At 39.7% G+C, this 24,719-nt stretch overlaps 1 protein-coding gene across 4 annotated transcripts in view; it reads left to right on the top strand.

Annotated features, from left to right (window-relative positions):
* The window catches only part of HNF4G (hepatocyte nuclear factor 4 gamma), a 258,745-nt gene that overhangs the window by 120,076 nt on the left and 113,950 nt on the right, over positions 1-24,719 (top strand). For 3 of the 4 annotated variants that reach the window (XM_047727299.1, XM_047727298.1, XM_047727300.1), the window contains exon 1: positions 10,190-10,473. The exons of the other annotated variant lie outside the window; for it this stretch is intronic. The gene's annotated coding sequence lies outside the window, so the exon portion shown is untranslated. Of the gene's footprint in view, positions 1-10,189; positions 10,474-24,719 lie in introns of those variants that run through there. 4 annotated transcript variants of the gene reach the window in all.

Raw genomic sequence — 24,719 nt, 5'->3', positions numbered from 1 at the left:
GCAATGTATAAATTGGAACATTGGTAAACTTATACATACATGAAAGAGTTAGACAGAAATGCGGTAAAATTTAAGGGCCACACTGAGAAATCCCACTGCCCTGACTCTTGGTTTTGGCTGAAATTCCACCATTCAAGATTTATTTCCTTGATTTAAAATCTTTGCCTGGCACTATTAAAATGCAGATATCCTTGGAAGAAATAAAGCATTAAGCTATCAGTAGTCATACATGTATATCTCATATTCCATCAATGGCTCATCTATATGGACTAAGGAATAAAGAGAGAGCATAAGGTGCTTTCTGAAGTAAGGCTGTGGCAGCCCAAATGCAGACAATTTCTATTACTACCTCAAAATGTTATTGAAAGAAATGTAAAAGGAACTTCAAATATATATTATATAATCACAGAAGAATAAAACATTCTGATGGTGAAGCCAAATTTATTAGTTCACTTTCACAAAACCTATGGTTAAAGATTACAGACATATAAACAATTAAGGGATGAAGAAGCAAGACACGTATGGTATATATATATATATATATAGCACAGAAGGGAAAACTGACAGACTTTTTTGGAGGGAGCTTGATGGAGGGGGGAGACTACAGCTAAAGATTCATTTAAAGAAAAAGCGGTGTTCATAAAGTGAGTGAATGTTCACCCGAAAGATAAGAAAGGAGGGATATTCCAGATAGATGTTGCAACAGGTATAAAAGTACAGAGGGAGGCTTGGGTACAAGGAACAGAAGCCAATTCATTATTGTCATTTGGCTGGAGAACCTATGAGTGACTGTGACAGTCAGTGGCACCAAGGAAGAACCAAGCCACATTAGGAAGGAACTTTCAGGCCACACTAAGCAGTTTGGAGCTGATGGGAGCCTATTAAAAGCTTTTAAACAGGTGCCCAAATAAATAAATAAATATTTTTGAAAGTTACCTTGATATTGTTGGGAACTGGGATTTGTAGCCTAGGATGGATGATTGCCTCAAAGGTTCCTAGGTGGCATTCCAGGTGTCCAGAGTTACTCTGACATTACATAAAAAGTTCTGTGTATTGCACAGTTGTTTACTTCCTCTGGGAGAAAGACCATGTACCCATGTGCTCAGGCTACCATAACACAATACCACAGACAGCATGGTTTAAAAACCAGGAATTTGGAGCACCCAGGTGGCTCAGTTGGTTAAGCTCCTGCCTTTGGCTTGGGTCATGATCTCAGAGTCATGGGATTGAGTCCCACGAGTCCCACATTGTGCTCCCTGCTCAGTGGGGAACCTGCTTCTCCCTCTCCCTCTACCACACCCCCTGCTGTGCGCTCTCTTTCTTTGTCTCTCTATCTCTCATAAATAAATAAAATCTTTAAAAAAATTGGAGGTAGAGAGTTAGAAATTAAAGGGCTACATAGAATGGACAGACCTTTTTTAAGTATTCTTAATTAAGATACTGACAAATTAAACAGGGTTTAAATATGTAAGATGAGGCAGTCATTACTGTTGCCCACCCAATACCTATTCTCTTGTACTTTCTTAGGAGGTAGATGAGGAAAAAATGGCCACAGGTGACTCCCATCCCTAAAAGCATTATGACGGTGCCACCTTCCTATCAGGAAGTAGAATTTCTCTGCCTCTTGAACCTGACTTAACAATGTAAATGGCTTTACATTGACCAGTAATGGCTGACAGGTCATTAACAAATATGATAACAACAGATGCTTCGAAAGTACTAGTGCAGGGGCGCCTGGGTGGTTCAGTCGTTAAGCATCTGCCTTCAGCTCAGGTCATGATCCCAGGGTCCTGGGATCAAGCCCCGCCTTAGGCTCCCTGCTTCGCGGGGAGCCTGCTTCTCCCTCTCCCACTCCCCTTGCTTGTGCTCCCTCCCTTGCTGTCTCTCTTTTCATCAAATACATGGATAAGATCTTTAAAAGAAAAAAAAAAGTACTAGCGCGTTGGGGCTTGCCTTCGTTTGCTTCTGGGAACTCTCAGACCACCATGGGAAGAAGGCCTGACCTCCTGAACAACTAGAGGTCACATGAGGAGAGAAGAAGACTCAGCCATCCCAGCTGAGGTTCTAGACAAGAGCACGAGACCAGTGTAGATCCTCCAGACTCAGCTGAATCGTGTCAGAGCTGCCCCCCTCTCCAGGCCCAAGAAGTCCAAGACATAATAATTATTATTTTAAACCACTAAGTTCTGAAATAGCTTATTATACAGTGAACTTCAATTTACTAATACTTATTAGCAAAACCCCACATATTTTTTGCTTGGTAATCTGGCTACTGAAGATACCTTCCTATAATGGATAGTTGTAAACTGTGTCTTAGTCATCTAGTTCTGGCCAGTGGGGTATAAACAGGAATTACTGACTGACATTTAAAGAGTGAAGCAGTTTTAAAGGGAGGTGATTTTGATAGTCTGAGTGATCCTTTGGCTCTTTGTTCTTCCTTCTCCTTACTTCCAGGAATGCAGATCAAATGAAGGAAGCATACTGTAACCAGGAGGATGTGTGTCCCACAGTAAGAATGGTAGGACAGGAACACAGAGAGAGCTTGAGCCCTGGCAACATTGTTTAATTGCCCTAATAGGTAGGAATTGCTTACCTCCAGACTTTTGGTTATATGAGAAAAATAAAACCATCACTTTAATCTACTGGAGCAGATGAACTAAATACCAACCAGGGGGCCACTGCTACCCTTCCAAAGAGGAGAATCTGTGGAGTGGAACCAATGCAAGCCAGAATCTGGTGTGTGGAGGAGTGAAGAGAGGGTGTTGATGAACAGACCATAAATTTCCTTGACTAGTCATTTTTCCTCTGCAAAGGACAAAAAAAATAGGGCAACATTAGAAAGGGACAGAGAAGAGCAAGCAGATTCTTTTTCTCTCCCTCCCTTCCTTCCTTCCTTCCTCCCTCCCTCCTTCCTTTAATTTTCTTCCTTCTTTCTTTCTTTTTGAAATCTTTTGCTTATTGGTAAGAAAAACATATTTATAGCCTGCAGGGAAGAAGCCACTGGAGAGGGAGAGTTTGAAGATCTAAGAAAAAGAAATAATTGATAGAACAAGGCCAGGCATAGGCAGGAAGGGATGGGATCAAGAACACAGGTGATGGGATTAACCTTAAATGGGAGCTGAATCTCTGCTTCCTGTGAGTGTCAGTATTTCTACCGGGGAAGGGGAAAGCGCGCTTAGATCTACAGGGATACACAGGAGAGATACAAAGGGCCTGACTACTGTAGTCTCCAGCTTTTATCTGATGTCTGATCTTGATTGGAGGTATGTAAGAGATCAGGAAGGCAGAACTGGTGACTTCATCTGTGAGTATTAAACTGTATCAGGAATCCCAAGCCAGCTTCTATTGGCTTTGGAAAAACATTCACTACTCTTAAATTCATACCTGGGTGATACAGTGCTATTGATAATTAATATTTCAATATTGTGGATTAAAACAAAACAGAAAACAACTTAGGTCAAAGACTAATCATTCACCTACAGTTTCTAAAATTACCAATATGCTTCCAGAAGAGAAAGCCTTGTTCTTATGGCACAGCCTTATGCAGAGAATTTGAATACATTTAATTGTAATGATTTAAGATTCTTGACTCCTGAACTAACTCATATTTCAAAAGTAGGTGCCCTGAAAAGAGGAAATATTTTGCATAATTAGAAAAGAGAAAATATGTTCCGAATGTAAATACGTTTTGTTCAGGAAATGAAATTTGAAATTAGAATGAAGCAAGAAGGGAAGATAATTGAGCTGACAGCACCAGTAAAATTCAGGGATAAATCTTTGGCACTATGCTGGAGGGCTTTTCAAGAACTACCAACAGCATTGGTAACTCATTACTTAAAATTGAAATACAAGTGAACATAAATTGTAGGACAAACCTATGGAAAAGGTTTGCATGATATCTGTCAAAAATTCTACTAAGCAGATGAGGTAAATGAATACATCACTTACAACAGTATGTGTTTTTTAGTACTTGATTTTTGTGAACCGTACTTTTTTTTTTCATTTGGATGTCTAATATTTTGAAGACCAAATTTTAACATTGAAACAAATGTTTCTTTTGGGTGTATCTCATATCTGTTTATCCCAAAACATGAATTTCAATGGTTTCTTTTTGCCTCTTTTCTCTATGGGAGGCAGTAGGACATGGAAGCTGTCAGCCTTGACTCTGGAATCAGATCAGGAATTTACCAGCTTCATAAATCTGATTTAGCTTTCTCACTTATAAAAGGGTGTTAATAACACAGATCTTCTAAGGTTGTTGTAAATATTCATGTGTTAACTGATTAAAAACCCATGAAACTATGCCTGGCACAATGTAAGCTCTCAAAAAAAAAAAATCAGCTATCAATAAACTATGGAGATGATCTTTTAATGACTCTTCCATTCAGCAAACTTTCTGCATATGCTAAATATTTTATAATGTGAACCTCAAGAAAATATAGTTTAAGTTGCCATACTAAATAGATTTTAACTTATCCTTTTTTTGATATTCGATGAAATCAGTTTTCGAAGGAGTACAATACTTGTAAGAAGGCATCAAAATCAAGTATATAATTAGCTCCATCTTCTCGCTCTTCTCTTCTCTTTCCTTACTTTCTTCCTTTATTTGTTCCTTTCTTCTCTCTTTCTCATTGTCTTGCAAAATGGAAGATGTTTATTTATTTGTCCAAATAGGAAAGATATTAACCTCCTTTTCAATTTTCTTAAAATTCGAATATCAACTGGAACCCAAACTGATAATGAGTTTAACCCAAAACAAAACCAAAGAACATAACATCTATAGTGAAAATCTCTGCAGAAGAAAAACAAATATAATAATGAAATGATTTATCTGAGCAATGCTCAGTAATCTTAATGATTGCTAAAAACAAAAGGAAATGGAGTTCAGTTGAATGGTCATGTTATACAATCCCTAACGCAATTGTTTATCTCCTTTCCTTCATATTTAAAGCTAAATTTTGTTGTTCATTTCTTAGACTTGTTTTACTTGTAAATAAGAAAACAGCTAGAGACAGTCCTTAAAGGATGTCTAGAATCAGCATTTTCTTTTATGACCACTAGATGGCAGGTATAGGATTCTGAATACCTTTCAGAAGCCGTGTATCTGCTATTCTTATTTGCAGCACTAGATGAGAAAACCGATTTGGTTCAAAGCAGGAAATTTTAGAAATTAGTCTCTTTTTTTCTACTTCTCTCCCCGCCCCCATTTCCTACACAGAGCTTTAAAAAAAAAACTGGTAAAACTGGTAAAGGAATATAAAGTTTCTAATAATGCCTTTAAGTTTTATCTACAGTTACACAGCCCTCTTTCATGTTTGTTTTCCTTATTGAAAAATTATAAACCTAAATCCTAACAACAAATCTATATTTACCTAGATGTGTATTTTCATGTAAAATGTTTGAGGTTTTTTTTTTTTTTTTCTCTCCTTTCTCCTTTGGGCATATACAACCTAAAATAGTGTGTTGTTTCTGTATAACTCAATCTTTTTATTTTCTCACAGTGGAAATGGATCCTTGTTGTGCAAGAGGCAGTAAGAGATTATATTATAACTCAGTAATTGATTTCTTTTTTTTTTTTTGTCTTTTTGATAGGAGGTAGTAGGGATGTAGGAAACTTTAAAAAGATTCTCTTTCTTCTCCACAATTTTGATTGGAATTTTTTTTCTTTGTTTAAAACGAGGTCGAAATAATCAGATTTTCTGGTTTGAACACATGTGCGTTTCCATTGAGGGGCCAAGGCCTTGGAAATATAAAGGGCCAATCTTTGTCAGAGAGGGGTTCATTGCAGAGAAGGGCGTGTTCTGCAAAGACAAACAAGTCCCACAGATAGTTGCCAAGGGCACGAAATACATCTTTGCATTACAACTTGAACTAGCATGCTCATATCACTTCTTTTTTTTTATTGCACGCACCATAAATGACTGTAAAAGTTAGCAAATCTTGCAGAGACCTTGGCGATCAATACTTCAGTAGGAAATCTACAAAGAGAGAGGGTGGGAAAAAGAGATCTAGCCTACCAGTTTGGTTTCTTTTGGCTGGGACCTGCACGTTGACACTGAGAATCATTGAATGTCCGATTTTCATAGTGTCTTAGCCAGATTGGTAACATAAGAAGAGCAGTTTCAATTTAAACATTCAACCTGAAATCTTGGCTTTATTTATATTATTTATTTTATTATTTATATTGTTTATTATATTAACAGGTAAGTAGTCTGGAGACACTCCTGTGGGCTTGCTCCTGGGGCTCCTGATCTGTGACTTGAGCATAAAATAAAGACTAATTTTTATCTGGATCAGTGTGTGAACAAGCAGTGTGCCTAGTCCTGGAGACCATACCTTTCCCCAACTCTTTTTAAGCACCTGATTCCCCAGAAGGGCCCGGCAAGTTTCTGGACGTTGCTTTTGAGGATCAACACCGTGTTGGTACTGGTGCTGCGGGAGGGATGCTAATCAGTCCCTCCTCCGTGTTCAGTCTGCCTGTTATACTGGTTTTGTTACTTTCACCACGTTAAATTCCAGGCATGAAAGGTGGGTGTTCCGTGAAATGTCCGGCAAATCAGATAACAGACGAGGGTACCAAAGCCCTGGAATCGCAGTCACAATCCGCTACTGCTCCAAGCCCAAGGCACAGACCTAGCTGGGGGCTAACTGTGCAGGGTCAGAGGAGATGAAATGACTCGGCATCCCCCTTCCCAGGGGCGGCAGCCTGCCGCTTTATGGCTCCGGCAATCTGTGCCCTTGCTTTGGGCTGCGCTAGGGAGCAAAAGACTGTTCTTGCCTTAAAAGGGACGAGGACAGCAAGGTAGTGAGCGGTAGTGGAAGAAAAAGTCCGCGCGGCCCTGCCGGCTCCTAAGGCCTGGAAGGCTTCAGGCTATTCCCGCCTCCATCCCCACCCCCCAACCTTGCTAGCAGAGCCCTTCCCCCGCTCCCAGTCCTAGTGACCGGAATCCTGGCCTTCCCTTCTGATGCATAAAACATTCAGTGGCCTCCAGGGAGTTTTTGAAATTCTGGTGTAGGCTGCTTTACCCGTTGTTTCGGCCCTAGGGTCAAATACAACCCCAACGGTTGAGTCGAGGGACGCTTTTAGCTCCAACCATAGCCTTAATTTCACCTGAGCCCCGTGGCCACCTCCCGCCCGCAGTCCCAGACATTATGAGGACCTTGAAAGGGGTCACTGGGCTTTGCCCAAATCCAGAAAGGACCGGTGGGTGGAGAACTGGATGAGTTTTTGATTTCTCCTTTTCTTTTCTTCTTTTTTTTCCTCCTGCGTGTAAACGCGCGTTAAGATGGATGGTAATCCCCACTGACTGCGTCCGCGCGTTGGGTGGCCGCTGCAGTGTGGGTGCGACCGCGATCGCCGAGAGTCTGGTGCTTGACCTGGTCAGCAGAGGTGGAACGCCTCCGCAGGAAAAGGACAGTTCCCGTTTGCGTCTCGTGATGGTTTCATGTACAAGGCTAGGGTCGTGGAGTTGCCCGCGGAAATGGGGTCCCTGAGTGCTTAAATCTGGAAGACTTTTGCGCTCCAGGTTCCCCGCTCCAGCCAGCACCCTCCCCACCTCTTAGAGCTCTGCCCATGGCTTCTGCTTTAATTAATAGTATCAGAACCGCTCGTGGAAAAAAAACGGAGCTCTTATCAAGACGATCAGGTGCCGCTGGGGAGAAGAAGAAGAAGAAAAAAAAAAAAACGGTGTAAAAAAGATGATCAAAGCAGAAAGGAAAAGAACAGCCTAAATGAGACATTTAACAGGAAAATGAAGTAAAGGGGTTTTGACTCTACATTTTCTATTTAGTTTTAGGTTTAAAGAGTAGATATGACAAATACATATGTATATATTTTACCCTTAAACATTAAATATTGAAAATATTGAAATAGAACTTTCTTATTGAGAACCTTTCCCTAAAAATTTATCCTCATCTCTTCTTTCTCGTTGTGTTCCCCCAACACACCTCCCTGCGCAGTGCATCAGGGCACAATCTCTGTAGAACACATTTTTCATTTTCAGCATCATAAACCCATGCCATGAAGAATTGTAATAAATTAGTTTCAGAAAAAATAAAAGTGATGCTCTAAAGCTTTGTCAGTTGGCATTGGTTGATCTAGTAAAAAACTGCCGATCCAGCGCCTCATACCTTTCTTTAGTTCTTAATGTCCCTTTTTTGTTTGTTTGTTTGTTTAGTCATCTGAAACCACCCTCTCCTAGCCATGGACAAAGGAGGTTTGGCGGTGTTACATAAACTCTTGGAGATTTTTCTAAATTAAACACAGTGATTCCTTTAAATAATAACTAAGTCTTAACAGAGTTTATTCTTCCTTGATTGCACGGTCATTTCTCTCATCGTTAGTCAATATCCTTGTGGTGACAAAATTCTCTGGCAAAAGTTCTACATCTGGTTTCAAAATAATTTTGAACACAGAACATGTTGATGATCAATTCCTGGTAGATCCGTGACTCTACCACGCAACGACGATGAATTGATCACCCAAAACCGAGCCCACTGACGTTGTAAATTGTTAACAGTGAAGTAAATGGGGACTCTTGAACTAAAATGTGGTTTCTCTGCTGGGAACAACAGATGTCAGGTAGCATTAATGCTTCTGCGAATGGGGAAGGAAAATTTGTCTTCAGACTTTTAACGTTTTATGGGAATTATATCTATATTTTGGTGTATAATATGACCACCTTCACTATCTAAGGATCTGGAAATAGTTTTAAGGAGAATGTCCACAGGTGATCTTTAAACAACACACCTGTGAAAGATCTGTTGAATAAGCATAACCCGTTAATCGTTACTCTTCCGCCTCAATGCTCTGGAGGGTTTCCTGGAGCCCACGGTGGGCAGAGGCCGATTTCGTGACTCAGTTTGCAGACCTCGTGGGTAACAGGGTCCCAAAGTATGTGTTTTGCTCAAGAAGGTCGATTCAAAGAAAATAGTATATGATTTCTCTACTTTGTTCTGATCTCGAGAACGACCAACTACTTGTTTTTAAAAGAGCCTTTCAGCAAGAGATTCAGAAGAAGGAAACTGAGAAAGTTCAGTAAGCCTGATCTAAAAGAAAAAGGAAAAAAAAAATAACCTAGCTCTTTGATCTCCCTGGCATTGTTATTACAGTCTTAAAATACCCGCCAACCCCTGGTCGGAAAAGAAAAACCTTACGGATTAAGTAACTATTTATCTCATGAGGATAATTACTTGTTTGACCTGAAGTCATTCATTCCCGAAACCACCAAGTTAAATTGTTGAGATGTTTTTAAAAGCCACAGCTTCTGGGCTATATTGCCTGATTAACAAAAGCCTGGTCCAGATGACCAGCGCGTCAGGAACGGGTTTGAGCATCATTTCTTGAAGTCTAAGGCTTGAGAAGGAGCCTAGGGTATGGGAGGGAGAAAGCTTTCCATCAGATACATATGTAAAGAAGTACTTAATGACTGAAGCCACAGGTGGCTGGGTTGCAGGGGAAGGGAAACTAGATCACCACTTCTTCCCATAACTCTCGGTGGTCCCGAGCCTCAGGGAAGGAGTTAACCCCGGCGGCCAAGGTGCAGTTTAATGAAATGGTTGCGGCTTCCCCTAGCGGTGTGGCCGCGGCGCTGTCCCTAGGAACCGATTCAATCCCCTTTAATAATACTTCCGGCCCCTTTCTGGACCTCGGTGGCTCGGAATTGTATCTGCATTCTGGGATCAGGAGGGTTTTCTCTACCGAGGCTGGTCCAAATGTACGGCCTCGGGGTCGACACCGCCCTAGACTAGGCGCGACCCGGGGAGGCTGACGGGTGCCCGCGTTGCGGGCCGCTCGTGGCCTCAGGCCGTGGACACGGAACCTGGCGGGTCTCCTCTGGTGCGGGAGCCGGGAGAGGGCTCCGAATGGTCAAGCCTCAGAGGGCCTCGCCCTGATGGTGGGAATCTGGGCATGTGGCGCGCGGCAGTTACCGCCTGGCGGCCTCGGGGAGGCCCTGGAGAGCCGCTGCGGTCAACGGGAGACCGGGGTTTGGGACTCGCTGGCCCGCCCGCCGGTCGCCCTGGGGCCTTGGGAACAGGGAAATGAGCGCGCAGAGGCGGTGGCGGCCTCGCTGCTTTCAGTTTTCATTGAGGCTGCTGGTTACTGTTTAACATCCCCACCCACGTTTCAGTTTGTTTAGTAAATCGATCGTTCTGTGAGAGTCAGGCCGCTGCCTTGTCGCCATTGAGCAAAACTAATATTCTTCAGCATATGGTCAAAAGTCTTCGCTAGAGATCCAGACAAACAAACAAACAAACAAACAACAAAATCCTTAAGCCTCCTCTCCCAGATCACCCAGCCCCACCCCCACCTCCCACCTCCCACCTCCGCGCTTTCGGCCAACTTCCCAAGCTCGGAAAAGTGCGGCACAGGACACCGCAGCTGGGGTGGGGGGGGGGGGACCTGCTGCTGGGAGATGCGGCGGCTGCCGCGCAGCTGACCGACGCGGGAGCTCCGGGAGCGCCTCCGCGCAGGTAAGTTCCTCGGCCCGCGCCGCGCGCTGGGGGCTGAGCCGGAGTCCACCGCTCCCGGTTGGTGTCGGGCAGGAGGAGTCTCTGCGCCCCTTGGGCTGCTGAAGGAGGGGCCCCCGCCCGGCCGCGAGGGGTTGAACCTTAGGATTCCTACGCCGGGCAGGGATGAAAGTAGATACCCCGAGGCCTCCCTCAGCCTGCGGTGGAGCGAAGAAGAAAGGGCTGCAGGAGAGGCAGTGGGGGGCATGCGCAGGCCGTTCACCCAGGAAAAGTAAAATAAAAGTTGGATTTGTTTGGGCGAGAAAGCTTTGGTGCGGTCGGTGGGTCACGTGTTTGTCAGGTTTCTGGGGGCTTTGGTGGAGTTTTGTTTTGTTTTGTTTGTGGTCTGGGGCAAGTCCATGGCATATGGATGTCTACGGGCCGGGGAGGTTCGTCGGGGAGATGCTTGGTCCTGGAGCATCACCCCAGCCCCCTGCTCAGCTTCTGTCCGTTCTCCCACAAAGACGTTTTGGGACTGGGTATCTTCCGGTGACGCTGCTGCAGTATTATTTGAGAAGCAAACTATGTATGTGTATGTAATAGTTACATAAATATGTACAATTCTATTTAAACCATTTTAGCTTCCTTGGGAAAGAGATGTCCCTTAGAAGCTTGTTTGGACAATGCACCAGTTAAGCAAAATCATTACACATCTAAGGGGAATAAGCCAACACCCGATAAGATCTTTGAATTGAATATATGTGCTTTCCCACCTGATCCGCCTGTTCATGAGCCTTGTCCAAAATAGAGTCAAAGGACCCCTCTCCAGCCTGCAAACTTCAGTAAACTTTGATTTGACACCAGGGGCTAGAGGGTGCAGAATGCAGAAGGACAACCTAAAGGGATGTCCTGAAAGCTGGCCGCCTCATTGATAGCAACATTTCCTGTTTTTGTTTTGTTCCTTTTCCCACTTTTCCATTCGTTTTACAGGTATCTTCTCTCTTCTCCACAAACATTTATTCTTAAATATTCTTAAAATATTCTTCCTCTCCAGCTATCACTATTTTTACATAATAATCCTGCTGTCCCCACCCTCTCACCACACCTTCCTCTTTTCGTCCTCGGTGGACTCCTCATGAAGCCACCTGATCTATTTATTGTGTTTGAAGTTAGTGGCGGAGTTGACTCCTCCCTGGTTCCATTTGTAGGAGACAGTGGAGCAGAGGGCGCTAAGAGTGATTGGTGGTGAACTACCCATTTGTCTCTTTTCAAAATGGAGTAAAGGGCTGCCTGGCTGGCTGAGTTCATAGAGGAGGTGACTCTTGGGCTTGGGGTTCAGTGAGTTCAATCCCCATGTTGGGTGTAGAGATTACGTTAAAGAAAATCTTAAAAACAAAAGTGGAATGGAAATTGAGAGCCGTTGTTCTCTTCTTTCCATTTCTCCTTAAGTTCCACTTATGGGCTAGAAATACAGAATTTTTCTCAACATACTCTATGAAGGTAACACAACACCACTTTTACTACATATGTGTATTAAGATCTTACAAGCCTTTTCTGTAGCTGTGATTCTAAGCATATAGAACAGCGCAAATTAATTTTGGTGATTGCTAAGATTTTTTTAATACCCACATGTAAATAATTTTGTTTTTGTGTGCCCCATTTCTTTGAAAATTTTTGTTATTTCTGTGAATTCCAAAAGTAAGAAAGCAACATGAATACTATGGTAAAATATAAAGTGAACCGCCTTCCCTATTCTACTTCATATGTGTAACCACCATTGATGGCACGGTTTGTTTCCCTTTACATATGTAACCACAGAAATTTTCCCTTCATTATTTCAAAAAAAAAAAATGGTTAATGGCTCATATTCTACCAGTGTTCTGAAATTTATTTTTCATTTAATATTTATCAAATATTTCTCTGTCAATATATGAAGATTCTTTTTTTTTTTTTTTTTTTAATATATCTACCCAACATAGCCAACCAGTATCTTCCAGAATTCACTTGTTCATAGGATGGCTCACTGCCCAGGGGTGACCAGCTGAGGAGGAAGTGAGGACTGAAATCTTGACCTTACAAATAGTGATGTAGTAAATGTCTATGTACATTATCTTTTCAAGTAGATAGATTTATTCTGGGAAGAGAATTGCTGGCTCTAGGGGGATATTCACTTTAAATTCCATAGGTATTTCAAGGAACCTTCTTAAGTACCTAGTGTATTTACCATGTTCTTGCCAACACTGGATGATACTATGTGTTTAAAGTGTTGCCAGTCTGATTGAAGAAGTGATTTGTCATTGTTGGAGTTTTATAATTTGGAAATTATATAAACCAGTCTTGGAAAATCTGACTTAGAGAGCTTGAGAATTTTGTTTTAAAAATATAATAAAGTAGAGGGGTGCCTAGGTGGCTCACTTGGTTAAGCCTAGACTCTTGATTTCAGCTTAGGTCGTGATCTCGCTTGTGAGATTGAGCCCCATGTTGGGCTCTTTGCTGAGTGTTGAACCTGCTTACAATTCTCCCCCTTCCTCTGCCCATCCTCCCTTCCCCCACCACCCCCGCCCGGCTCTCATGCACTCTCTCAAATAAATAAAGTAAATAAATAGATTTTTAAAAAATAATAAAATAGAAAGGGAATTACATGCATTTCAAAATACCATCTCATTTTGAGCTTGTAAAGGATGCCATTGCATTTGTTACTATCCATTTACTAAATGGCTAGAGGTACTGGTACTTGATAAGTGAGAATTTCTATGTTACAAACATGTATGTGCCTAGTGTTTGCTATTGTGATTTTTGGCTCTTGACTTCCATGTTTGCCACCTTCATAGAAGAGGATTCCATACACTTGGGAATGAAAACAGTTTTAAATGAGATATCATAGCTTTGGATCCTTAAGCTATAGATGCAAACAAAATAACCTGGTATACAATGATACCTTTGGGTAGAATCACTTCTGTTCACCCTCCATGTAGGAATTGTCCCCTATTGCTAGTAATAAGCTTACACAGACAAAAGGAATGCTTCAAGTATGGCTTACTCTTACAGCTGGACAACCTATATAGGAATATAATACACACACACACACACACACACACACACACAAATACATATATGTGTGTGTATATATATAGCTAATATTTACTGAATTCTTAATAATGCTGAACTGTTTTAAGCCATTTACATGCATTTTTCCCTTCTAGATTCTTTAAACAAATTTCTACAGTTCATACCAATAATTTTCCTATTCCCAGATGAGGAAAAATAAAGCATAGAGAAATTTAAAAACTCTACTGAAGTTACACATCTACAGGTGATAAAACTGGAGATTCAAATCCAGGCACCATGGCTCTAGGCCAGGAGAATAACCGTGGCTGCTCTACCTGGTCATCAGGTTGCTCATTGCATAAGGGTGACCAACTAAGGGGGAAGTGAGAACTGAAACGTTGATCCCCCACTCCCCCAGCCCAAGCTATGTTCCCTTATTCTTGTCTGAGTGTTCCCTGGGGAAGGCACAAAATGTCTGTAAGAGCTCACAGCAACCCTACTCCCGATGTATCGATAGCTGTATATAAACACATTTGCTTATATAAGTAAGTACCTTTGTAACTCAGTACTATCTTGCTCATTCATTATGGGTACGCCATCAAGAACAGATCTGCCTTATTGTCTGTACTCCTAACTTACACTTAATACGTATATAATACATGATACTGTATTAATACATATATTTAATACATGCTCTGTGCATGGGAAAATTAGCCTCTGATGTGTTGGCATGAAAACTGTTGGGTTTGTCAAGATGGTTTTCTGGAAAATGCATAAGAAGTTCCTTTTTTTATTTCTAATATGTGACTTTCCTTAACATTTTGAAGGACATGAAGGACATGAAGGACATGAAGGTCTTTGAGGATGACCAGCTCATGGCATATAAACCAAGAAAGGAGGCTTTTTTGTCATACAGAGATGTTTATATCCCTGTCCCACCATTTACTAAAAGGGGAGCAGAGGTTAAGGGACTTGTAAAGTCCACCATCCTCATTTTTGAAGTGTATAGAGTTATAATAATATCTCATAAAATTGGTATGCTGATTATATATGTTAATACATGAAAACATTAGAACAATGATTTGGCATATATTAAGTAACCAGTATGTATTCTGTGTTGCTGCTATTGTTTTGATAGAATGAGATAATGCATCTAAAATAATACTTGATTTATAGTAAGTTGTTAATAAGTGTCACCTGTTTTTATTGACCCTCTCTCTAGAGAAATTGTATCTACATACACAAACAAATTACATATGTCTTCAAGAGTTTATGGAGCTCTAGAGACCTGCCTAAGCCCTCTAATGGGCCTCAGATGTATAAGATAGACATAGCTCCTGACTTCATGGGGGCTTTTCAGCTAAGCAGTGTAAAAGATTGCCCTGTGTATGTTGAATGGTTAGAACATGGGCTTTGGATCATTGAGATCTGGGCACAAATCTCAGCCTTGCTCTCTGCCAGCTGTGTATCCCTGAGTAAGTTATTGTTTCTTGCCTGAGTTTATGAGAATAATAGTCTCATTACTCACAAAGTGTATGTGTATTAATTATTGTGTTATTTATATTAAGCATTTTCCTTGTTGAATGCTTGATACTTTCCCTATACTCTATTTCAAATATAGAAGAACCACATTTATCTGTGATAGCAAAAAGTCATCATAAACATCTAGGTAGTGTGTCCCTATCTCATCTAAAGTATTGGCTAATAACGTCATCTGGGCCCAGTAATTTAGTATTTTTTAATATTTTGAATCTTTGAGTATTGTTCCTCTAGGTCACATACTGTGTTGTGTTTTGCTTGTGCTTTTAGCTTACTTAAGATTATGATATCTGTCCCACTCTTTGTTCATTTGTTTTGTGCTTTTTTGTTTCAGACATCATGGCTGTGAGTTGCACATAAAGTTGATACATATTAATTTAGCACAAATTAAGTTATATATACTGTACTAGATGTCTAGAATACAAATATGAATAGTGTCTCTGCCCTCAAACCAAATAATCTACTTAGAAGACCAATACATATAATCGTCTATAATGTAAGGTGACAACTGTTCTATTAGAATAAAACATAGAAATACTGGGGGCGCCTGGGTGGCTCAGTGGGTTAAAGCCTCTGCCTTCGGCTCAGGTCATGATCCCAGGATCTTGGGATCAAGCCCCACATGGGGCTCTCTGCTCAGCGGGGAGCCTGCTTCTCTTCCTCTCTCTCTCTTTGCCTGCCTCTCTGCCTGCCTCTCTGCCTACTTGTGTCTACTACTACTCTCTGTCCAATGGATAAATAAAATCTTTCAAAAAAAAAAAAAACATAGAAATACCGGGGTGCCTGGGTGGCTCGGTGGGTTAAGCCTCTGCCTTCTGCTCAGGTCATGATCTCAGGGTCCTGGGATCGAGCCTGGCATTGGGCTCTCTGTTCAGTGGGGAGTCTGCTTCCCTCTCTCTCTCTCTGCCTGCCTCTCTGCCTACTTGTGATCTCTCTGTCAAATAAATAAAATCTTAAAAAAAAAACCCAAAACCCATAGAAATACCATGGAAAATGGAAACACATAGAATACACTTAACTTGAGTCACCTAGAGAGGAGTTAATGATGTTCTGATTAGATGTTGTTGAGCAGGGATCTTTTCTACATCCGAGAGGCATTTGGGGCAGAGGTGGTTACAATTGGAGTAGATGGTATGGCAAGGGATGATGTGGAGAAGCAACACTGGGCCAGATTGTGACTCGGTGCCAAAGATTGAGCTATGTCCTCTAGGCAGTGGGGAGCCACCAGAAGTCTAGCAATAGTTTGGGTTATGAAAGTTCTCCTTCTTTTTTTCCCTTAAGACCGACTGTCAGCATTTGAGTCAGATTCTTAGGAGGGGAGATAGGGAGGATATTGTTTCCCTATTTGGGGCTAATTTTCAGCAATATAATTAGTTTTTCTAATCCAAATTTTTGCAACAACCAGCTGTTCTCCTTTCCTGTCTTGCCAGCCTCCAGTCAGTTTCCCAGAGAACAGGTGGGGAGATGTAGAGAAGATAGATTGGATCATTGTTTGTTTGTTTGTTTCGGGATTTTTCCCCTCCATTTAAAACAACTTGTTAACTTCTTAATGCCCTTAGTGTGAAGTGCCAGATGAATTGGTCCATGATTTCCATTTAAAGCTTCCTCTCTCTTTCCTTGAGATCCCTTACTTTAGTCTTCAGCTGGAATAAATCTCTTAGTTCCTCAAATGCACTGTGCTTGGTGCCTTCAAAGTATGGTTTCTATTCCTTCTGACACTCTTAGCCACCACCAACATCATCTCCTCCCCACCCCCCATCATTCTAGCCAACTTCCACTTATCTTGCAGGTCTTTGCTTAAAAAAACAAAACAAAACAAAACAAAACAAAACTTTGAAATCTTTCCTGACTCCTGAGCCAATATATCCATTTCCTTATATCTCATTGCTTCCCTGACAAGACAAGTTACTAGCTTCACCACACATTGGGGTTGGATGTTAATGATCGTTCTCCCAAGCTGACTGTTGGGCTTCTGAGGGTAGGAACTGTCTTGTTCTTGCCCACGTGTTTAGCTGGGCATTTAGCTGAAGCTTAATGAAAGTGTGTTTACTGAATCAAACAACTATAATAGAGAAGGAAGGTGAAATACCAACAATGGAATTAAAATGCTTGTTAAAAACCTAATTTTCAAGCACTGTATTCTCTATTGGGGCTAAAGCAGTGACTAGAAATGATTCCTAAATTTTTCATGTCTGGTTGGAATTATGAATAAAAAAACTATTACTGTGTAAGTGCAAATGTTGAGTATTGGAGGATTATAGAAACCTACCAAAAGGTCCATAAATTTTCTTAGAGTAAATTATACAAGATATGACATATGAATTCTTTATTTTTAAGTCAAGAGGGATATAATTTATTGAAATTGAGAAAAAATTACATTGAGAATTATATTGAGATAGAATTTACATTGCATAAAACCCATCCTTTTTAAGCGCACATTGAATTTTCTTTTTTTTTTTTTTTTAAAGACTATTTATTTATTGTCAGAGAGAGAGAGAGAGAGCACGAGCAGGGTGAACAGCAGGCAGAGGGAGAAGCAGACTTCCTGCTGAGCAGGGAGCCTGATGCGGGACTCTATCCCAGGACACTGGGATCATGACCTGAGCTGAAGGCAGCCGCTTAACCAACTGAGTCACCCAGGTGTCCCTTCAGTGATTTTTGACAGATGTATGCAGTTATACAACCAGTACCACGATGAAGAGGTAGAACATTTCTATGCCCACTTTACCCCAAATTCCCTTATGCCCTTTAGCAGGCAGCCCCTTCCTCCTCTCTGCAGCAACCACTGATGTGATTTCTGTTTCCAGTGTTGCCTTTTCCAGAATAATATATAAATACCATAGTGTCATATATACCTTCATGTCCTCCTTTTTCTCAGCATAATAATTTTGAGATCCCATTGTCTAAGTTTATGTATCAGTAGCTAATTTCTTTTTTAAAAAACTGATACATGAGGTACAATCGACAGAATAAATTGCACATATTTAAAGTGCACGATTTGAAAAGTTTTGACATATGTTTATACTAGTGAAACAATCACCATAAAGGTGGTAAATATAGCTAACACCCCTAAAGGTTTCTTCAGACTCCTTTGTACACCCTGCCTCCTGCTCCTTACTCAGATAACCACTGATACACTTTCTGCCCCTGCACATTAGTTTGTATTTTCTAGAATTTTATACCTGTGAAATCACACAGTATTCTTTTGTGTCTGGGTTCTCTCACTTAGTATAATTATTTTAAGAGTCATTCATTTTGTTGCATTTATCAATGCTTCTCTGTTTGTTTGCTCGCTTTTTGAATAGCATGACCCTGCAAAGATATGCTACAGTTTATTCGTTGACCTGTTGATGAACATTTGGAGTGTCATTTTTGTTTTAGTTTTGGCTTTTGCAAATAAAGGGACTATGAACATTCTTGTACAAGATCTTTGTGTGGACATATCCTTTCATTTGTTTTGTATAGTTGACCTTTGAACAACATGGGTTTGAACTGCACAGACCCACTTTTTTGTGGATTTTTTAAAAATAAATATAGTACAGTACTATAAATATATTTTCTCCTCCTTATGATTTTCTTCTTCTTTTTTAAAGATTTTATTTATTTATTTGACAGAGTTCACAAGTAGTCAGAGAGGCAGGCAGAGAGGGTGGGGGGACGTTGACTTCTTGCTGAGCAGAGAGCCCAATGCAGGGCTCAGTCCCAGAACCCTCAGATCATGACCTGAGCTGAAGGGAGAGTCTTAACCCACTGAGCCCCCCAGGAGCCCCTGATTTTCTTAATAACATTTTCTTTTCTCTAGCTTCCTTTATTTTAAGAATCTAGTATTTAATACGTATAACATACAAACTATCCGTTAATTGATGGTTTATGCTATTGGTAAGATTTCCAGTCAACAGTAGACTATAACTAGTTAGGTTTTGGGAAGTCAAAAGTGAGATGTGGATTTTCAACTGCGTGTGTGTGTGTGGAGTCAGTGTCCCTAATCCCTGTGTTGTTCAAAGGTCACCCGTAATTACTGAGAAGTATAATGGCTGGATTCTATGGAAGAAACTGTCAAACTCGTTCCTGATTGTACCACTTTATGTTCCCACCAGTAGTTCTCTTTTCTTTACATTCTTACCAACACTTGGTATGCCCAGTCTTTTAATTTTAGACATTCTAAAAGTTATGTAATGAGATCTCTTTGTGGTTTTAATTTGCATTTCCCTAATGACTAATGAATCTGAGCATTTTTTTCATGAGCTTATGTACAAGCATGTATTTTCTTTGGTGAAGTTTTGTTCAAACCCTATGCATCTCCATCTACCTTTTGTGTGTGTGTGTGTGTGTGTGTTCTAAATTTTTTTAAAATTTAATTTTTTAAATTCTTTTTCAGTGATCCAAAATTCATTGTTTATGTACCACACCCAGTGCTCCATGCAATCCGTGCCCTCCTTATTAAGGAGGCTCACCCAGCAGCACCCCCCAAGCCCTCCAAAACCCTCAGTTTGTTTCTCAGAGTCCATAGTCTCTCATGGATTGTCTACCCACCTTTTAAAAATTGAGTTGTTTTCTTACTATCGAATTGTAGGAGTTCTATATATAGTATAGCTACAAGTCCTTTATCAGATAGTTTATTCTCCTCCATATGAATTTATGTTTATACAAGGGCTAGGATTTGACCAAAAGAAGAAGACAGTAAATGATATTTCAGTCATTAAAAAAAGAATAGCATGTGCAAATGAAAAAAAATAAAGTTAGTTTTATGGCTTTATGAGACCCCGATGTGTGGTAATATAGGAAAAGGTGGTGGAAAGTAAGTTTATAAAAATAGGAAGCAGTCTGAACATAGACACTTTTTTATGCCATGCTATGGAATTTAGACTTTTTTTTGTGAGCACTAAGATTAATAAATATCAGTATAATAACAATAATGATACTAATACTTGCTTTACAGTTTATAGAATTCTTTTTTATGTATGATTTGTGGTGCTTTCCCCTACATTATTTTATTTAAGTCCTTTGACAGCCATGGGAAGACAAAGACTTGGAAGCATGTGCAGCCAGTATTAAATATGGGTTTTTGGATTTTGAACCAATGTCTTTTTAGTGAGTGTGTGTGCATGTGTGTGTCTGAATTTAATGTGTGATGCAAGAGTGATAGTTGTTTTGGTCTGTAAGGAGTACACTCTCCCAGCAGGGCAGGGGATAGGGTCCTGCTGAGTTCTGGGAAATGGCATAGTAGATCCTGGTAAAGGTTCGGGAGTATAGTTATTCTTTGAAAATGACAGTTCACAGTCAATGTGGTACAAAAATTCCAGAATCTCAGAAGATTTTATAGACTCTGAATGTTTTTAGTTGTCCTGTATTTGTAAGCTGATTCTAGATGAATAAAGTAAAATTATATGTATTTGTTAGTTAATTTGCTAAAGAAACATATAGGATGACCAGATTTTTTTTTTAATTTTAATTTTTTTAAAAATTTCTCTTGAGAAATTCAAAGATAACAGGAAGTTTTTAAACATAATTCTTTGGTTCAGTATATTTGGTTTCTTTTGTCCTGTTCAGGACCCTGACTTGTTTTCCCATACCACTGACATGCACCCTTTGTCAACCTCAGAAACATGAAAAAAATTACATGCTGAACAAGCTCACAATTTATGTCTGTCTTCTTTCTTTCTTTCTCTTTTCTCTCTTGAAAGTTTTGACATTTCCACATTTGCTCCTTTTTTGGAAATTTCATCCATCTTTACTTTCTGTGGCTTCTTTTCATGGTAAAGAGATATTCATACTCTCAAATAAGGGATTTATTCATATTCAAATACCCTCTTACCAAGTATGTAAAAGCAAATTAATAATTATGTTTAGTGTGTCCATGCACATTGCTGTGTTATCTGTATATCTTCTGTGTAATCATTTCAAAATCACTTTAAGAACTGCTCAGGTACTGTGAAATAGATCTATGCAGATTTAGCATGGGACTGCTCTTTTCTCACTGATTAATCTGGAATGCCAGAGGGTCTTTTGAAGCATATTTGCAAAGCCCTTCTCATCAAATGTATGCGATTTAGGTAGTTTGGGGCAACGGAAAGAAGATCCAGTCTATCAAGTCAAACAGACTTGACTCAAACCTGTAGGGCTATGAGGTTGTTAGCCAAGTGATCTGAATCCCCGCTTGGTCATGCGCACAGTGTGTTGGTTAAAGGAGACGCGGCTGGCTGGTAGAGCATGCGACTCTTGATCTCCGGGTCATGAATTCAAGCCCCATGCTGGGCATAGAGAGCCTACTTAAAAAAAAAAAAAAGCTAAATGATACGGCATTTAAAGTATCCAATATAGAGTTGGACATGAGACAGATACTGAGATCACTTGCTCATTTGTATCCTCTCTATATCATGTTAATATTTCTATATATTTATCCTGCTTCTGTAGATTTCATATACATACATATAGATATAAACACATACCCATAACTTACTATGACCATTAACTACCATGACTAGTGACCATTTATTAAATATTTTCTGTGTGCTGGGTTCTCAGTACTTCACGTAAATCATTTAGTCTTTACACTAACACCATAAGGTATAGACTATTACTATCTCCATTGTGCAGATGAGGAAACTGAGGCAAAGAGGTAAAGACATAGCTGAGACTGCACAGCTAGTTAAATGTAAGCATCAGGGGTGAATCATGGCCGTTCGCCTCCAGAGTTTAGATTCCTCTTCTTACAGAGATGTTATGCAGTTGATTTCCTCTCAGTTTTCACAGTACCTTTTCAGGCTAATAATGAAATAAAGTCATTTTATTTTCCTCATATTTTGTGTCCCATCCTTATTCATATGAAGCGTGTCACTCATTTCACTGGACTCATTTGAGCATCTCTCAGGTTAAGGTAACTTACTAATAACTGCATATGTAGACAAACACCGTGGTGGACTGACGCCTGAATTAAGCTGGGATAGATAGCACAACACTAAACTGGGGCTTTTAATTGTAGATAATTTATTAAAAGCAGGGATAACAATTATAATAGGCATATGTTTGATGACGTAAAACCTGAGGCTTTTAAGGGGTGGACTTTCAGAATTTTAACTAGTTTTGCACAATGAATTGAAGCATTTTGAATGTTAACTTAATTTTAATTGTGTGTACATTATTATCTTCTCTTCAGGTGTTAGGGATAAGTATTAGTTGAAAAGTCTCTTAAATTATGATTATTTGATAATGAAACTTCTTAAGAAGGAAGGCATATAATTTAAAAGGCCTAGAGTGTTTAATATATTTTCTTTTTAAAGATTTTATTTATTTATTTGACAGAAAGAGATCACAAGGAGGCAGAGAGGCAGGCAGAGAGAGAGGAGGAAGCAGGCTCCCTGCTGAGCAGAGAGCCCGATACGGGGCTTGATCCCAGGATCCTGAGCTCATGACCTGAGCTGAAGGCAGTGGCTTAACCCACTGAGCCACCCAGGTGCCCCAGGCCTAGAGTGTTTAAAAGATGATTTTCCTTTCTTAGTTTAGTTGATCAGCTTCTTTCTGGACAAAGAATCCTGCTACCTGGAATTATGGATATGTTAAATAGGAAATGTAAGGATATGTATACCTAGCATATATAGTATATACTGAACTACTTTCTGTTTCCACATGGCTTATGAATTTTTCTTCTATTATGCATTGGTTCCCAGAAAGTTGAAACTTATACAACTTGTAGAGTAATTGTTATCTGAGTAGAGTATTTTTGATATATGTCCTCAAACTGCATTAAACACTTAAATTATAAAGAAGAATAAATAATATGCATGCATAATACATAGTTCTTTTATATAAGCCTAAAACAGTTTTGAGTAACATTGTCATTTTCTACCTATATAAAGCACATATTTTTCCTTATACGTGAGTCCAAAACCTGATGTTTCGTTTTGTGAAATTGAATTGATAACTTGTATATTTGAAATAAATAGCTATGATAAAAATGTATCCTTCATTTAAAAGGGTTGTAATTAGGCAAGAGTTTTTTGAGTGAATATTATGTACAAAACATGTAGTGACTTAAGTAGTATAAGGAATAAATAGAATTCCTAGAGTTTAGGAACTAGCAAAATAGTTGGAGAAATAAATACAAAAATAATTCTCATTCAAATTGGTTTATGGTAAATGTTGTAATATACAAAGTGCTTTTTCCTGGATACTGATTATATATAATAAAGAATTATATAAATCAATTTCTATAGAAATATATACACCAAGAGTTTATATAGCTCTTCTTTTTGATATAGTTATTCCAGATATTGGGAAAGTATACCGTACTTATTTCAAAAAATTTTTTTTTCTACTTGAAGAAAATTAATGAATAAAATATTTTTTAATGTAGGTGTTGGTAGTATGCTAGGGCTGCCTTCACAAAATACTGGGGGTTTTAACAACAGAAATTGATTTTCTCATAGTTGTGGGGCCTAGATATCCAAGATCAAGGTGTTTGCAGGTTTGGTTTCTTCTGAGACCTCTCTCTTGGCTTAGAGATGGCCATTTTCTCCTGTGTCTTGATTTTCCTTTTGTGAATGTCTGTATCCTAATCTCCTTTTCTAAGGACACCACTTTTATGTCAGGGCCCATCCATATTTTACCTTGATTACTCTTTAAGGACCTTATCGTAAGTACAATCATATTTTGAGGTATTGGGGGTTAGGGTTAGGGGGTAGAGTAGGGGGAGGGCACAATTCATCACATAACAGCAGGGTAACTGTGAAGTGAGTTAGTCTTACTACAGTTTTACACGTTTAAATCTTATGGTTCATGCATATATTTATTTTAGACTGTAAATTAAATCAACTTAGTCCAAAACCCAAACCATTCATGTTGATGTCTAGAAAGCCTTCTTCTCTCTTAAAACTCACCCCCATCCACACTGTCATTATTGCCTTCATGGCATCCTCCCTTTTGACCAGTCTGATTAGGACAAATGGCAAAAAACTGATATGGCTTGAGGCTACCATCTGGAATCACTGAAAAATACATAGAAAGATGAATCTTCTCTGAATAATCTAGACTATGAATAGTAAGTCTGTTATTTTTCAAGATTATTGCTATATGCTGCATGTGTACATACTACTATTTCCCTGTCTTGGCCTTTGAGTAACTGGTGCAGTGTTTTGATTAAGTAGCAGTAGAGGAAAATTCAGTGGGTATGTATGTTTATTTGTGTCACTGAGACTATGAGAAGTTAAAGAGCAATGCCAAATCAAGCTGAACTCCAAAATAGGGAAGGTACTGTGTTTGCACTTTGGAGAAACATTTTAAATATGTCTTTCAGATTTTAGTCTCTACTGTGTTTAAGACCTCATATAAGACATACATACCTCACTATAGTTTAGAAGCGCTGAGTTTAAGAAGCGTTGAGTTTAAGAAGTATTAGATATACAAAGGAATATATACAATAATTCAAGGACTGATAAACTATGTATTTCTGGAATTAACGGGAAAGAGACATACAGCAAAGTACCATTGATGCTAGTAGTGTAAGTACCCAAATGCCAGGCCTGTTCTGAGTGATGCTCTCCGTGGCTGCATCCCGTCTATCCATGGCTGCATCCCGTCTATTCATGGCTGCATCCCTTCTGTCCAGGGCTGCATCCTGTCTTCCCTGGTGTTGAGATAAAAAAACACACAAGGCCTTTCAGGTGCAAAGGGCAGTTTCTGCATTT

The sequence above is a fragment of the Lutra lutra genome, chromosome 4 (genome assembly GCF_902655055.1).
Source record: "Lutra lutra chromosome 4, mLutLut1.2, whole genome shotgun sequence".
In the NCBI taxonomy this organism is placed as follows: Eukaryota; Metazoa; Chordata; class Mammalia; order Carnivora; family Mustelidae; genus Lutra; species Lutra lutra.
Note: the sequence above shows the minus strand (reverse complement) of the source record. Positions and strands in the feature narration are given on the sequence as shown.